The sequence below is a fragment of the Molossus molossus genome, unplaced genomic scaffold (assembly GCF_014108415.1).
Source record: "Molossus molossus isolate mMolMol1 unplaced genomic scaffold, mMolMol1.p scaffold_m16_p_3, whole genome shotgun sequence".
Taxonomy (NCBI): domain Eukaryota; kingdom Metazoa; phylum Chordata; class Mammalia; order Chiroptera; family Molossidae; genus Molossus; species Molossus molossus.
Genome location: NW_023425366.1, coordinates 74,016,058 through 74,033,537, shown reverse-complemented (window position 1 = coordinate 74,033,537; position 17,480 = coordinate 74,016,058). Strand labels below are relative to the sequence as shown.

At 35.2% G+C, this 17,480-nt stretch overlaps 2 pseudogenes; both read left to right on the top strand.

The window, feature by feature from the left end:
* Positions 1 to 2,994: 2,994 nt before the first annotated feature.
* LOC118642048 lies at positions 2,995 to 5,000 on the top strand (annotated as a pseudogene).
* A 9,609-nt stretch (positions 5,001 to 14,609) lies between these two features.
* On the top strand, positions 14,610 to 15,303 carry LOC118642047 (annotated as a pseudogene).
* Positions 15,304 to 17,480: the final 2,177 nt, after the last annotated feature.

The window sequence follows — 17,480 nt, the reverse complement described above, 5'->3', positions numbered from 1 at the left end:
TGATTAATATAGGTTACTGAGAGTCTGAATTTTAAGAAAACTTAAATTTATTTCAGTTCTGAGACCAAGATACTTCTAAAATATGTCATACAGGTTCATTCTAGGCATAAAGTTAACAACATCTAGCTTAAAAGTTAACCCATACCTTTTAGACCCAAATCAAAATGGTTTGGATCCATATAGTGTTTCAAAACCTATGTTACTGGTTGCAAAGTAAAATTAAATTCCAAAATAACCTCACTGCTTTCACTTATAAATAAGAAATAAGGCACAATCCACAGAGAACTTTCTATTCTGTCCACTGATGTCAACCTCCTGTATTACAGATGAGAATTACTAAAATCACTTCTCTCTTGCTTGCTTTCTTGCCTTTAAAAAAAAAAATGATTTCCTAAACAAATTAAGAACAGCAAGATTTTTTTTTAATTGTTGAAAAAAATTCACTATTTTGCTTTCTCTTTTGGTGTAAATCTTTCACTGTATCTTCCATTTTTCATGTATGAAAAACGTTAAGGATTAGTTCTTCCTATGTCATTCACTGAATTGTGCAAGGTGATATGCAGTGAGTATAACATTTGTGTTATTTCCAGACAATGAGAAATGCCAATATCACATTTTCTCCTTGGGTGGAACATTACCTGATATGGCATCAGCTTGGTCTCATATGTAAAAAATGAAATATCTAATTTGGAAATGGATCTTGTCAATCTCTCATTTATTTTGCTTTACCAATGCACCCATCCATCAGTACTGACTTCCTGTAGTATAACTATTTCCCTTTACAAGGGTTTTTATGTAGGAGTCACCAGATCTATAATTAAATGTTTCATCATCTAGTCTTTGAAAACTGATGTGACTCAAAGCCACCCAATTTACTTATCTTTTACTGTCATTAGGCAATATTAATAAATGTGACCTAAAGATAATTGAAACATACTGAACTTTTATTCAACAAACCTTAAAAAGAGAAACAGGTTATTTTAATTATGTGTTGAGAAAGGAAAAGGTAATTAGATATAACAATTGTGTAGGAAACTGAACCTGTTAAGAATAATTACAATATTTGGAAATAGAATGTCCTATTTGTATATATAAGTAATATAGTACAACAAAAGGAAATTCTTATAGGCTTTCCTCGTATCAAAACCACACAGCCTGAGTTACTGCAAATAGAAAAATTATGCTGGATTTATTGTGTCAATTCAAAAGAATGTGTCTATTTTGAATGCTTTTAAGGAAATCATGGACAAGACACATAATTGACAATTTATCCATTCTAAATTGGCTAATCTAATTCAAATATTTCATTAAAATAAACTCTAGTCACTAATAGAGACTTAAATTATAAGTACGATTTATGTCCTAAACTATTATATAAAGATCATTGTGTTATAAGGTAAAGAATATTTTATAATACTTGACCATTTTTCATTCTTTAAATGTTCTTACTTTATGGCAGGACGTAAAAAATGAGTAAACTATCACTGATCTGAAAAAATAAAATTATTTGTTGCTGATCTAAAGCTTCACCAAAAGTTAAAAAAAAGTGATATAAGCTAGATTTATATATTTTTATAAACAATTTAATGTGCTGTTGATAGAGCTACTGCTCTTAACTTTCTTGAGAACTATAAAATATTATATAAAACATAATTCATTTCATAGCAGTTTTGTCTTTGAACATAATCACCATTTTTTAAAAATGGATGTTATAGTCTAAATCTTTGTGTTACCCCCCAAATTTATTTAATGAAAACCTCCCAAGAATACAGTATTAGGAGGTGGAGCCTATGGAAAGTGATGAGGTCTTAAGGGTAGAACCCTAATAAATGAGATTATTTTTTTCTATGAAAGAGGCACAAGAGAGCTCCCTTGCCCTTTCTACAAAGTCAGTAGGAAGTCAACGTCTCCGACCTTGAAAGGTGCTTTCTCCAGAAACAGCCTCCAGAAATGTAAGATATAAATTTCTGTTTTTTAATAAGCTACCCAGTCTGTGCTATTTTGTTATAGCAGCCAAATAGAGTAAGATAATGTACTGGACATATATAATGCCAAAAAAAAAAAATGTAATTTCATGTAATTAAAGATTGACAAAGTTGACTCATAAGGGATTTATTTTAACTTCATAAAATATTTAAATTTTAATATTATGCACATCTTAAATAGTTATATGGTTTTTCCAAACAGTGTAAACCCTTTGATGTATATTTCAAATAATTATGACTTCTCTAATATTTAACAGAATATGTGATTTTATAGTGCACATATTTGTAGAGTTAATATATTCTAAACTAATACAGGCACACCTCGTTTGATTGGGGTTTGCCTTATTGTACTTCGAAGGCACCGTTTTTTACAAAATGAATGTTTGTGGCAATCTTGCATTGAGCAAGCCTATCAGTGCTATTTTTTAAACAGCATTTGCTCACTTGATGTCTCTGTGTCACATCTTGGTAATTCTTGCAATATCTCAAATGTTTTCATTATTATTATATTCTTATGTTGATCTTTGATCAATGGTCTTTAATGCTGTCATTGTAATTTTTTGATGTGCCATAAACCACACCCAACTATGTCAGTGAAGTTAAGAAATGCTGGGTATGTTCTGATTGTTTCACTTACTGGCTGGTCCCCTGTCTCTGTCCTTCTCCTTGGGCTTCCCTATTCCCTCAGACACAAAAATATTAAAATTAGTCCACTTTACCCCACAATGGCTTCTAAGTGTTCAAGTAAAGGGATGAGTTGCGTATCTCTCACTTTAAATCAAGAGCTAGAAATAACAAAGCTTAGTAAGGAAAACATGTTGAAAGCCAGGATAGGAAATTTAAAGTGCTACACCACCGAACATACAAATGACAAGAATGTGAAACACCTTATTGGTAATATGTGGTCTGGATTAAAAAGAAGAGCCAAAGAACATATATGCATAGCCCATGGACACAGACAACAATGTTGTGAGGGACAGAGGGAGGGGAGGGCAGGGTCTGGGTGGAGATGAGCAAAGGGGTAATATGGGGGACATCTGAAATTATGTCAACAATAAAATGAATAAATGATTAAAACTAGCCACAACATTCCCTTAACTCAAAACCTAATCTAGAGCCCTGGCCAGTTAGGTTCAGTGGTTAGAGCGTCGGCCTGCGGTCCAGAGAGACCCAGGTTTGGTTCCCGCTAAGGGCATGTACCTCGGTTGCAGTTTGTCCCTGGTCCTGGTTGGTCGTGCGGGTGGCAGCCACTTGATGTGTCCCTTTCACATCGATGTTTCTCTCTCTCTCTCTCTCTCTCTCTCTCTCTCTCTCTCTCTCTCTCTCTCTTCCTCTTTCTCCCTCCCACTCTATCTGAACCAAAAAAAAATGGAAAAAAAGTGTCCTCTGGTGAGGATAAAAAAACAAACAAAAAAACCCAAACCTAATCTAGAGCAAAGCCCTAACTCTTTTCAATTCTTTGAAGTTTGAGAGAAGTTAAGAAACTACAGAAGAAAAGTTTGAACCTATCAGAAGTTGGTGTGTGAGGTTGAAGAAGTCATCTCATAACATAAAAATAAAAGGTGAAGCAGCAAGTCTGATGTAAAACCTATAGCAATTTATCCATAAACTCTAGCTAAGATCATTAACGAAGGTGGCTGAACTAAACAACACATTTTCAATGTAGACAAAACAGCCTTCTATTGAAAGACAATGCTATTTAGAACTTTTACAGCCAGAGAGAGGTCAATGTCTGGCTTCAAAGCTTTGAGGACAGGCTGACTCTCCTGTTAGGGACTAGTGCAACTGGTGAATGTAATGTGAAGTCAATGTTCAATTATCATGTCAAAAATTTCAGGGCCCTTAAAAATTAAGCAAAATCTATTCTGCCTCTGCTCCATAAATGGAATAAGAAAAACTAGATGTGGTGCATCTATTTACAACATGGTTTACTGAACATTTTAAGCCCAATATTGAGAACTACTGCTGAGGAAAAAAAAAAAGATTCCTTTCAAAATAGTATTGCTTGTTGACAATGTACCTGGTCACCCAAGAGCACTGATAATGTAGCACAAGATTAATGTTGTTTTCATGCCCGCTAACACAACATCCATTTGGCAGCCCATGAATCAAGAAATTATTTTGAATTTCAATTCTTATTTAAAATTACATTTCATATTACTATAGCTCCCATAGATGGTGTACATACCTCTGATGGATCTGGCAACCTCCGGAAAGGATTCACCATTCTAGATGCCATGAAGAACATTTGTGATTCAGGGGAAGAGGTCAACATACCAACATCAACAGGAGTTTGGAAGAAGTTGATTCCAACCCTCAGGGAAGACTTTGAGGGGTTTAATACTTCAGAGGAGGAAGTAACTGCAGATGTGGTGGGAACAGCATGAGAACTAGAATTAGAAGTGGAGCCTGAAGATGGGACTGAACTGCTGAAATCTCAAGGTAAACTTTAATAAACGGGGAACTGCTTCTAATGGATGAGCAAATGAAATGGTTTCATGAGATGGAATCTACTCTTGGTAAGGTTGCTGTAAAAATTGTTGAAATGACAACAAAGAATTTAGAATATTACAGTAAGCCCTCATTTCTTGCGGTTAATCAGTTCCAGACTCTACCGCGATAAATAAATTTCCACGAAGTAAGATTCTTTTTTTATATACAATCATCCCTCGCCACATCGCACTTTGACTTTCGGAGCTTCACTCTATCGCTGTTTTTTCAAATATGACTTGTAAACTTACTTGACAAATCAGCAGGAGGGTTTGAGAAGACTGACTTCAGTTTGTAAAGAATCTGTAGGTACCATGCTATCAAACAGTGAGTGTTGCTTGCTACAGAGAAATTTTTTTGTGAAAGGAATGATCAATTGATGTGGCAAACTTCACTGCTGCCTTATTTTAAGAGATTGCTACAGCCAACCCACCTTCAGCACCCAGCACCCTGATCAGTCAGCAGCAATCAGCATGAAGGCAGGACCCTCCACCAGAAAAAAAATTACAACTCAATGAAACTTAAATGATTGTTGACATTTTTAGCAATACAATATTAATTAAGGTACGTTGATAGTTTTTTAGATCTAATGCTACTGGACACAATAGACTACGTAAAGTATAAACATAACTTTTATATGCGCTGGGAAACCGAAACCATTCATGTAACTTACTTTACTACAACATTCCTTTGATTGTTGTGGTCTGGAACCAAATCTGCAATATCTCTGAGGTGCTTAAAGATCACCTGTTGAATATTCTAGCTTTCGGAAGATTTATGGTAGTCTCTTAAGTGGGTCAGTTTATGACAGTCAGATCATCTAGGTTTCTTTTATGGCATGAATTTATAGTATGCTTTTTCATATTTCACAGGCATTACATATATAAGTGTCTAAAAAAGTGTAGTTGCTATCCTAAAAATACTACCCTCAGTCAATTTTCCATAAAATACTTTTTATTAATCATAAATACTTTTTAAAAAATCTCATTGCTTTTTACATGTGCACATGGTATTACATTTATAAGTATTTTTAAATGAATAAATGGCAGTTATTTTTTTAAAACAAAAAATAGTAGAAAGAAAAGATAATGGTAGCTTATTTTTGGATACAGAATTAAGTAGCAAACAGGCATGGAAATGCTCAGGGTACTTTGCATATTACAATGGATACTGTACATATAATCAACTTTACCTCTGGCTACAGGGGAAACATTCAAATTCTAATGCTTATAATTGTTTTTTTCTTTTTTATAAAATGTTAATACTAAGTAGTGCCAGGAAATGAAAAATACAAAATATATAATATTTTAGTGTATTTTAAATATCACATAATAAATAATCATATTATTACTTTAATGTATTTTAAGAAGAAAAAGACAAGGATAAAATGTTTGAAAAATTAACAGCTGAGGAGAAAGTTTACTCAGCTATAACCTGAGTTTTAATTAAAGCCATGATTGATAACAAATGCCAACTTGCAATGTGACCTCTGGAAAGATCTACAGCTGTTGAATCAATTGAGAAGATGGTCTCCACTGTTTTCAAAGTAAAGCGCAAAGAAGATAAATCATATCTAGAATTATTAATCATGTGAACATTGTATTAGGTATTTGGAAATCTGAAGACAAGACAAAAAAGTAGTCCTAAAAATGAAGTGAAGAGCTCTGGGGATGCCTTATTTGGAAAGCCATAATTTCCAGATTATTAACCTAATCATTTAAAAAGAACTTTTCACTGCATTAATCCCATTTAAATGTAAGATGGAAACATTGAATAGAGATGAAGCTCTATTAGCTGCACAATGTGAATCAAATGGGACAGAGCTGGAGATAAAAAATGGAATGGTAAGCAGACTTTCAAAAGACATCATTAGCCTATAAATATCCAGCCAGAAAGGCATTTGCATTGGAGAACTCCCTTACCCACGAAGAGTGGCTATATCTGTACTCACATTTGATTAAGTCTTTGAAAGTCTTTAAAAGAAAACAAGTGATCAAATGAGAATCACAAAAAAAGGGGAAAAAAATACAAGAACATGCTCACAGTGTTCTGACATTGTCAGTGAAGACCACAGGGCAGCTGTGCGATTTTTTTCAAGAGATTTAAACATTGGTCTCCTAGAAAAGCCAGCAAAACCAAGGTCAAACCCCCTTAGAACTCTCTGATCTGAGCCTATTAATACAAAAAGGAAGAAAAGAACTCAACACCAAGAAGAAAAATAAAAGGCAACTAAAGTTGTTGAAAAATAAGTGTTTTTAATGTAAGTTAAAAGCACATGAATTATATAGTTTGAAAAAGAGACATTTTTCAGTATTCACCTGTAAGTATAGGAAATTCTGTTATTTAGACATCACTATGTGTTCTCAAGAAGCAGAGCAAAAGGCAACAAGCTTAAATAGCATTGAGTGGGATTTATGCTCTAAAAAAGACGAGATTTCCTGCACTAGGGATTGCTAAATCTGGGAATAAGAGACAGAAGGAAGCTGTACTTTTTTTTGAAGGGGTAGAGAATTAAGGTAGCTCCTCATCTGTCAGGAAAGTTTAAGGCAGGGTGAATGGATTAGGTGACCTTTCAAAATTACTTCCATCGCAGGATTTATGATGTCAATATAAGCCAGCAGTCCCAAATGGAAACTTGGGCAGGAACCACTAACTCTCACACGTGTTTCTGCTGTTCCCTGAACACAGGCATAGTCAGGTAAAGGTTTAGACTCAGCCTGGCTTCCAAAGACTCTGAGTTTCAGCTTCTTCAGGCACAAATGGTGGGTAACTATTGTGCTTGTACCATTGGATTGTCGAGAATAGTAAGTGAGATGATATACATAAAGCAAACAGCTTGAAATAGGTGTACAAGTCAGCATTCTCATTAGACTCTGTTCTGTCACGGCATCAACCACTGCGGTCCAAAATGAGGCAGCTCCACCTTTCTCCCTGGTCTGCTTCTCTTGCATTTCTGTTCCTCTCCACATCTGCTCTCGAAAGAAAGCCCTGTGTCTATCAGGAGAAACGTTTAGTTACTGAAATTCATTATTAGATACAAACAACACAGACTCTGTTGATATATAAGGAGCAGATGAAGTAGACAACTAGACAACATCATTGAAACATTGGGAAATGTGCTAAATATCAATAAACTATGGTTTCCTCTGAATGACATTTTATGCATGTATTAAGATACTTTGTAAAACTATTTAATGACATGGTTAGTTGCTATAATATAAACAGATAAAACTGAACAAAAAACCAAAATAATAGAAAACAAAATAATGTCAATATAATAGATTTGGAAAGATAAAGTACTCCAAATTATTACAGTGTATGCCTCTATATTACCTCTTTTTTATGGCACTGATTTGAGTTTTCCCCTGAAGTGAATTTTCTAAAGGTTATTTTCTCTACATTGCAGATTTTATTAGAAAAAGTACTTTTTTTGTTTTATAAAATATGGCTTTTTTATTCTTCCTCTGGTTTTTATAATTTTTTCAAGAAGTTATCAGCTATTAGTTCTTCTGACTGGTCAATTAGGAAGGAACTGGACACTGCATTTTATTTATGACATCATTTAAATGTCTTCAAGTACACAGATTTAATAACTGCTAAATAATCTTTAAAGTTTACAAAGATATATATATGTAAATGCATAAATATGCAAGTATCATCTCCAAATACTGTAACAAGATGTTAGTGGTGAAATGACCATAAATTTGATACTCTCTTTTATCAGACTTTTACTATAGTTCACTTTAAACACAAGTTGTTCTTTTTTTCTTAATTTGTCTTTATGATAAAATCTTAGAATTCATTCAGGATTTTGCTAATCGGTGATATTTTACCAAATAACTACATGGAAATAGATACAAAATCATAGATAAAAGTCTATAATTAATGTTAATATTTTTAAAGCATACAGATCTTTTTTGGCAATTATTCTTAATAAACTCTTTCATTTCCTAATTACATGTACATTTCTTCCTAAGAGCCAACTTTTGTTTTCTTGGTGTATAATCTCATTAAGAACATTTTCTTCTCTGTGCCCATGGACCATTTTAAAAGTGAGTCATGGAAGTTTTTCTACCCTCATTTTCCACTGATAATGCCTCATTCCCAGATATTTCAAAAAATATTATAATAACCATACTGATAAAATACGAGTGATAATAAGCAGCTAGCAATAACAGGGCCTCTTTGTCTTCTCATCCACCTTAAACACAGTATTACTGACGTCTATCCACTGTTTCCTTCATTCCAGGCACTGTGTCGAGGAAACAAAGCCAAATGTGACATCTGTATTTCCATGATACGTCGTATTTTATTTTTTTTTAGTATGTTCATTTTTTATTATAAATAATTATATTTCTCCCAACTAGACTGTAAGCAACTGGAGAGTGAAAGCTATACTGACATTTTATGTTTTTTTTTATTTTTAGTGCCTGACAAACATTCTGCTTTTATGGGTGAGTGAATCCATGAATAGGCATGAACTAAGGGAGTCTGTCTTCTAAGAGGCGTGTTCTCTATTCACATATTAGACACCAAATTGAAAAGGATGTTAAATTTCTTGTTCCCCGCAGGTGTGTCAGGCCTCATTTCCTTTCAGTCACTGTCTCTAATGCTAAAAATTTAGGTAAACATAAATGAGAGGAGCTCCGTTACTACTTGTTTAATTTTCATTTATAGACTAATTGTGTCTCTTTGGTATTAAGTAACTTTGGAAAAATCATTACACCATTTAAGTTGTTCCCCAATTACTTTGTCCTTTCTGGTGTTTGGTTGTTTATTATTTTTTATTAAATAAACTCCAAGTGAATACTGGTCAACCATGAATCCACATCTCTATTGGTTGTTAATTGGTGAGAACATATTCCTTAAGAAAGACAGAGATAATTAATCAAGCAATTCTTACAATTTCCCTCTTCTTATTAATACGTTTCCCCAGATAATTATATCATTACTAATATAGTGGAGGAAGCTACATATATACCACTAGCTGATAATAAAAGAACTGATAAAAAAAAAAAAATTCTGTCAGTCATTTTAACAAATGTCACCCCCAGGAAAATATAACTGAGAATGGAGCGCATACTGCATATATCTGCTTACATCCCTTGGGCCAAAAAAAAGTCTTATTTATGTCTTTGACGGCTCTGGCTTACTGATCTTCTCTGGACCTCTTGACTGTCAATATTTTTGTTTGGGGGGAATACTTTTCTCTTTCCAGACTGAAAGGAAAATACAAGCTTGTTTTTCTCCTTCCCTCCAGGATATAAAAGAAGAAAAACAGCAGTTAAAAAGAAACTCCTTTAAAAAGCAACAGCCATAAAAATGGGAAGCAGACACACAACATGGGAAGAATTCAAATGTTTGCTTATTTCATGAAAAAGTTGATGCCTCAGAATGTTGACTGCCTTCACCAAAGTATCCTTCTTCCATTTATCAAAAAGATGAATCCTTCCCAATTAAAAAGGCAAAGAAAACCCCAAGTCTTGGTAGATTGTATTAAATAGAACCATTTCATGTATTTGTAAGGATGTGAGTCTTATTTTCAGAAAAAGATAACAACTTTGGTGCGGACTGCCGTAAGAAACCCAGTTGATTGGCTAGGTATTATCTTTCTTCTCTCCAATCCAAACATGAATGCTCTGGAATTGTAAGTGTGACATCTTTGGTAATTACAAATACATCACCCCACTATGGATTCACAGATTCCATATACCAATTTACTTCTAGTTCACACACACAGAAAGAAATTTTTTTTTAATCTTTATCTATTCTAGAATTAAAGTTTTTAAAATCTGTATCCACTCTAAATTATCTTTTTGTCATCTGATTATATTTTTTATAATGTTTCTACAGATCTTATCTAATCAAGGAATTGTTCCTGTTTATTTTGCTGCCCATAGTCTAAACAGCCACTTTGTAAAAGTATAATTTCTGGTTATGGTTTTACTGCCTTCCAAAGATGGGAAAGTTAGAGAAAAGTCCACAGACATACACATGAATCTGCCATGCAAAATAACAGGTGCACCCATGCTTCCTCTCTTTGAAACTGGCATGCTCTGCTAATCAACCAGAATTCCCTGTGTTGTGCACCGTATATAATATACTTTAGACACCAGTGGACTCAAAATGTTTCTTTTTTTCTACTAGTCTCAAAATGCCACAAAGTTATAGAGAAGCACTGTGATGTGAAACCGGAAAGTTTTCTGTGTGTTCCTCTTTCTCCAATCCTTCTTTTCCTGTGGATACTCACACATTTCTTATAATTACCTAAAATGCACGGGTAAACCCTGGCCGGTTTGGCTCAGCAGTTAGAGAGTCGGCCTGTGGTCCAGAGAGACCCGGGTTCTATTCCCGCTAAGGGCACTCACCTTTGTTGCAGCTTGTCCCTGGCCCTGGTTGGGTCATGTGGGTGGCAACCACTCAATGTGTCCCTTTCACATCGATGTTTCTCTCTCTCTCTCTCTCCTCCCACTCTATCTGAACAAAAAATGGAAAAATGTTTTCGGGTGAGGATAAAAAAAAAAAAAAGTGCATGGGTAAAGCTGGTGCATCTCTTTACATTTCCAACTTTGTATATGCATACTATGATTTAAAAACAAAGTATGTACTTCACATTTGAAAACCTGCTAAAGCAAGAAAGAATTTTAAAATCTTCATGTTTGTTTAATCCCACAGTGCACTTGCTAACAAAAGTTAAAAGTCCAAATAATCACGATAGAAAGCTTGTTTGAAGAAAACTCAAAGCAAGTACAGTAGCATTTTTACTGGATACTTTGGTATGAATGAGGCAAACACAAATATCCTCCATTTCACTCATCTACATCTATTCAAATATTGATTTCGAAATTTTAAGAAGAGCGGAACTACCAAGGCTCTCTGGGGTTCACCTGTTCCAGCTTTCTCAGGCAGGCACCCTGAGGGTCTGGGCTAGAAGTGACTGCGGTGGAGCTGAGCCTGTCCTGGGTGCTGGCACTGCGTTCAGCAGAGGGAGAGCTCAGGCCCTTGCAGCCTGGCCTCAGCAGAAGCCCGAACTGGCCGGTTCAGCCAGGACTCAAGGGGCAGCCACCCTGCAGCACTGGCCATTGCCGCTGCAGAGAAGCGGGGTTCTCTCTCCATCTTGCATCTAGCACACGTGAGTCAGTGTGTATCAGGTTGCCACCAAATGTTTCAATTCTACTGAAGAAAGGGTTTTGAAGAGTTAAGAGAAAAGAAATTTTGAAAATAAGTTCAAATCAGTGAGAAACATTTGAATAAAGTGAGTTATAGTTGGAGTTCTCTACCTATTGAAATTACCGTCAGGGTTTAATGGACTGACAATAGAAATAGTTTTCATGGTAAAAAATGAACATTTTGGTCAGGAGTTTAATAACCTCAATGAGATTCTTGCATGTCCGAAAAGGCACATAGAACATCTAGATGTTACAATGATAACTCCAGGGTTCTTCTGGATGTTATGTAAAAAACCCAGCAGCCTAAAAACATCAACTTAAACAGATAATTATAGGAAGTATTAAAAGTGTTGAAATATTCTCCCCAATTTAATGTTCAGATAATAGTCATGCTTTTATTTTCTGAAAAGTATAAATTATTTCCCCCTAAATCCTCTAGTCCAGAAGCTTTCTTGAAACGATGACAAATATTTTAAAAGTACACAAAGTAATCTGACATTTTTTATCTTCACATAGCTTATGTTTAAATAGAGTAGTCATTTAAATAATCATTTGTTTTGTTTTTTTTTAAAAATACCATTAAGCCCTAGCCGGTTCGGCTCAGTGGTTAGAGTGTTGGTCCGTGGACCAAAGAGTCTCGGGTTCAATTCCCAGTATAGGGCACGTACCTCGGTTGTGGGTTCGATCCTCACCCAGTCAAGCAGGAGGCAACCAGTTGATGTGTCTCTCTCACATCAATGTTCTCTCTCTCTCTTCCTCTTTCCTTTCCATTCTATCTAAAAAAGTCAATGGAAATATATCCTCGGGTGAGGATTAAAAAAAATGCCATTAAGCATGAAATTATGAAGCAAGACAACAAAGGTGAAAAACAAATGCCATTAGTGAAATTAGAAACTACTTACTGAAAACAAGAAAATTCTTTTTTAGCACAATTAAGAAATACATTTGGAGAAATAATCTTTATTTAGACTACTTAGCTGGAAAATGGAATAAGATAAGGAAAAATAATGTTTCTTCTTTCTACCAGCACTATCGTTTTACCTCTCTGAACTGGCTGCTGGGTTCGCATCTCATTAACTGACCCACAGCATCCTTGGGGCTGGAGGGCTAATGGCTGCTTCTCTGTCTCACCATACCTATTAAAGCAGTCTGCACATCTTTAATGTGGTGTAACTTCCAATTAATTTTTTTAAGGTCAGCCTGTCACATTGTCAGCAGTCTTATTTGCTTGTGAGTATATGTCCAGAAGATCTGTGTTCTGAACCTCTCTCAAGTTTGGAGTGGACTATACTTGCCTTCATGCTTTCAGAAAATATATTTGGAAATATTTTACAATAATAGTGTATCATATGCAGCACTAACATAAATATATAATATATGTAATATCAAGTGTCTCCATTTTTTTTTTATCCTCACCCGAGGACATTTTTTCATTTAGCCTCAGATAGAGCAGGAGGGAGAGAGGGAAGAAGAGAGAGAGAAACATCGATGTGAGAGAGACACATCAAGTGGTTGCCACCCACACAGCCCAAACTGGGGCCACGGACAAACTGCAACCTAGGTATATGGTTGCAGGAACCAAACCCGGGCCTCTCCGGTCCGTGGGCTGACACTCTAACCACTGAGCCAAACTGGCCAGGGCAGCAAGTGTCTCCATTTTTATAGCCTAGAAGATTTCATAGCAATTCAGCAATACTAATTTTGTATAGTGAATTATTTGATTTTTCAAAAATAGAAGAAAAATTACTACTCTATTAGATAAGTGGATTCATAGAATGTTTGGTATATTTTAGTTAATAAGGTATATTGATGTGTCTTCTATGAAAGTATGTAATTGTAAGAGGCAAAATAATGAAGCTGACGTCTCATATGTATATGATTGACGATTTAAGTTGAGTAACTTGAAATATACGCTTCCTACCTGCCAATCTTTACAAATACAGTGTCAAAATAACTGTCTAATTTCTTGAAAAAGAATTATTGTAAAAGCATATTTAGAAATCATTCACTAAGAATGCATTACAGAAATATAAACTAATGAACAATATCTAAATGACAAGATGTTTTCATAAAGTCTGTGCTTGTGATCACCTATTAAAAAAAAGCAATACCAAAGGTCAAAACAAACAGATTCTGACCTCTTCTTGCTCCAGATCATGGAGATGAAATATAAATCTGAACCCATAACAACTTAATCAAAGTCTTGTTTTGGATTGCGGGGCACAGCATCCTGATACGAAAAAAAAGAGGAGATGATGCATACATCCTCACAGGCAATGTATCATTAGAATATTTTAAAAAAAAGAACTAGCCCTGGCCAGTTTGGTTCAGCGGTTAGAGCATCGGCCTGCGGTCTGGAGAGACCCGGGTTCGGTTCCCGCTAAGGGCATGTACCTCGGTTGCGGTTTGTCCCCGGCCCTGGTTGGTCGTGCGGGTGGCAGCCACTTGATGTGTCCCTTTCACGTTGATGTTTCTCTCTCTCTCTCTCTCTTCCTCTCTCTCCCTCCCACTCTATCTGTGCAAAAAATGGAAAAATGTCCTCGGGTGAAGATAAAAAAAAATAAAAAAAAAGAACTAAATTCTGTTTGTCTGTTTTTTATAAGAGTGCAGAAGAGAGAAACTAGTGAAAACTTAAAAAAAAAAAAAATCATTGACGATAGAGTTAAAAAATAATAGAACTGGCCCTGGCCGGTTTGGCTCAGCGGTTAGAGCGACGGCCTGCGGTCCGGAGAGCCCTGGGCTCAGTTCCCGCTAAGGGCACGTACCTCGGTTGCAGTTTGTCCCCGGCCCTGGTTGGTCGTGCGGGTGGCAGCCACTCGATGTGTCCCTTCACGTCGATGTTTCTCTCTCTCTATCTCTTCCTCTCTCTCCCTCCCACTCTATCTGTACAAAAAATGGAAAAATGTCCTCGGGTGAGGATAAAAAAAATAAATAAATAAAATAATAATAGAACTGAAAAAAAAAAATAATAGAACTGAAAAAAAAGCAATACCAAAGGTCATTTGTTATTGAACAAAAGGAAGCTGACCCATTTTCCTTAGCTACTCTTGCAAAAGAAGGTATAGTAGCTCTGCACAGAGCTAAAAGGAGAACTCTGGGAAGGCTGATTCCCGCTTGTGGTGGGCTAGCTCGAAATTCTTTTGATGACCTAAATCCTGATTGTTTGGGATATGGAGGACTTGTCTATGAGTATACATTGGGAAAACTGACGTTCACCTTTAATGGGAAATATAACAATCTTTGCTCTGTCACATTACTGATTAGAGGACCAAATAAGCACACACTCACTCAAATCAAAGATGCAGTAAGAGATGACGTGAAGGCCATGACAAGTGCTACTGATAATGGCCGTGTAGCTCCAGGCGCTGGTGCATGGAAGCGGAATGGCAGAAGCCCTGGTTAAATACAGGCCAGCGTAAAAAGCAGGGCCCAACATGGAGTTCAGGCAGTTGCTGATGCATTGCTCATTATTCCCAAGGTTCTTGCTCAGAATTCTGGTTTTGATCTTCAGCAAACACTAAAGTTTAAGCAGAACATTGGGAATCAGGCGAACTTGTGGGTATGGGTGTGAACTCAGATCAGCCAACGGAAGCAGAAGTAGGCATCGGGATAACTGTCCAGTAAAGAAACAGCTTCTTCACTCCTGCAGTGTAGTGTGATTGCCACCATTATCCTCCTGCTTGGTGAGATCATCAATCTAGAATGTGTTCTCTAAAAAGCTGAATTGAAGCTTCCCTTCATCTGAATCAAGAAGATTCTACAGTCTGATTCTAAAAAGACAACTACAAAATTTTTGTGTAAGCTTGAAATGATTTTTAAAGAAATTTTCTTTTCCCATATGAAGAAAGGAGAGAACACTGGCACCTATTCAAATTCCAAAGTCTGAAATTATAATCACAGTATTTTTTTTTTAAATAGCATACAGTGTATACACAAAAAGCAGGCTGTCTTCACCCAACGAACAGGATGTTTTTGCTTTAGCTTCAGTAATATAAAAACACATATTAGAAAAGCATATGTTATCTACCATATTAAATATTCCATGGGGGAAAAAAACAACAAAAATTTCATCAGAGTACTGCAAAATAAGAAAAAATAAATAAATGAATATTTGATAACTGAAAAAATATAGTAGTTGAAATCAACAATAATATAGAGTTGTTTATAAATGATTAAACAGAGCTGAAAATAAAATTAGAATTAAAGATAGAGGAGGAAAAAATAATATCCAGACAATAGGATGGAAAATAAAGCCAGTACTATAACAGGAACATGGGATATGAAGAATAACAAATGTGTAAACACATCCCGGGAGATAGGAAAGAGAATGAAGCAGAAGCAAGGCCTAAGAGCTGATGTCAGGGAAAGTGACAAAATAGATGGATGACATCCACCCATATATTCAAGTTCTTAAAATCACAATAAGAAAACTATAACCAGCACCTTCATAGTAAAACAACAGAAAGGCTAAGACAAAGGAAGTATCATAAAGCAGTCGGAGGAAAATAAACGCCCATGTCAAAAGAGCAACAATATGACTGAAAGTATAATTCTCAAAAGAAACAATAGAAGGCAAGGACAGGAGGATGATATACTCAATGTGCTGAAAGAAAATAATTAAACAGTATGGTGATCACAAGAGAGAAAGGTGGGTGAGGGAGGTAGTACAGGGTAAAAGAGGGATAAACGGTGATGTAAAGAGATTTGACTTTGGATGAACACATAATACAATATACACATGATGTATTATAGAACTATAGACTTGAAACCTATATAATTTTACTGTTCAATGTCACCCCCATAAATTCAATAAAAACTAAAAAATACAATATCCAATTTGAAATTCCATATTCAACAAACTGCCAATTCAGAACTGTGTATATGTACACCACGATTATCCATAAAAGAATCTGAAAGAAATGTCAGAATAACAAAAACTGAAATAATCTATCATTAGCATACCAGCACTTAAAGAGTTTTTCTCAAGCAGAACATGAATGATCTCAGGTGGAAACTTGTAGATACAGGAAGAAATAGAACAGTTCAAAATAAACATTAACTCTCTGAAATAAAAACGTTGTCTAATTGAGTTGAAAAAGAATTAACAAGTAAAAAAAAAAAAGTAGATACTGTGAATATATAGTAACAAAAGAAAATTGGGTACCACTAAATGAATATTAGGAGAAAGAATAAGCGTAGCCAAATGCATTGTTGGCGGGGAGGGGACAAATGAATGAGAAATATTTGAATCAAAAGAATCAGAAATCAATGGAAAAAGACAAGACTATATCAATGTGGGAGATGTTAGCACATTTTTTTTTCCTTTAGTAAAAAGACAACCAGATCAAAAACAAACCCAAACAAAGGCAACCCCCTTCCCTGCACATTCCTTTCAAATGCATACAAGATTGCCACAATTATCCACATTCTGAAACAGAGTATACCTCTTCAAAACATACGCTGGAATCATAAAATATCACAGAAAAATTAAGCTATATATCAGTAAAAATAAGATTACTAGTAAATCTTCTTATGCTTGGAAATCAAGATATTATTATAGCTTAATTATTCATGGCTCAAGTGAATCCAAATGGAACTGGAAAATAATTAACTAAACAATAATAATAATATGATACATCAAAACTTATGAGATGAAGCTACAGCTATAGTAAGAAATTTGATCCTAAATGTTTTCGATGAGACAAAGAGTTCCCATTATATAATCATTTATCTCTATGAGAGAAAAATGAGAGCAAATATAACTCAAAGAAATTAAAAGAAAGACCTAACTTCTATAGAGATGCAAAAACTGTCAAATGGAGGATCAACAAAGATT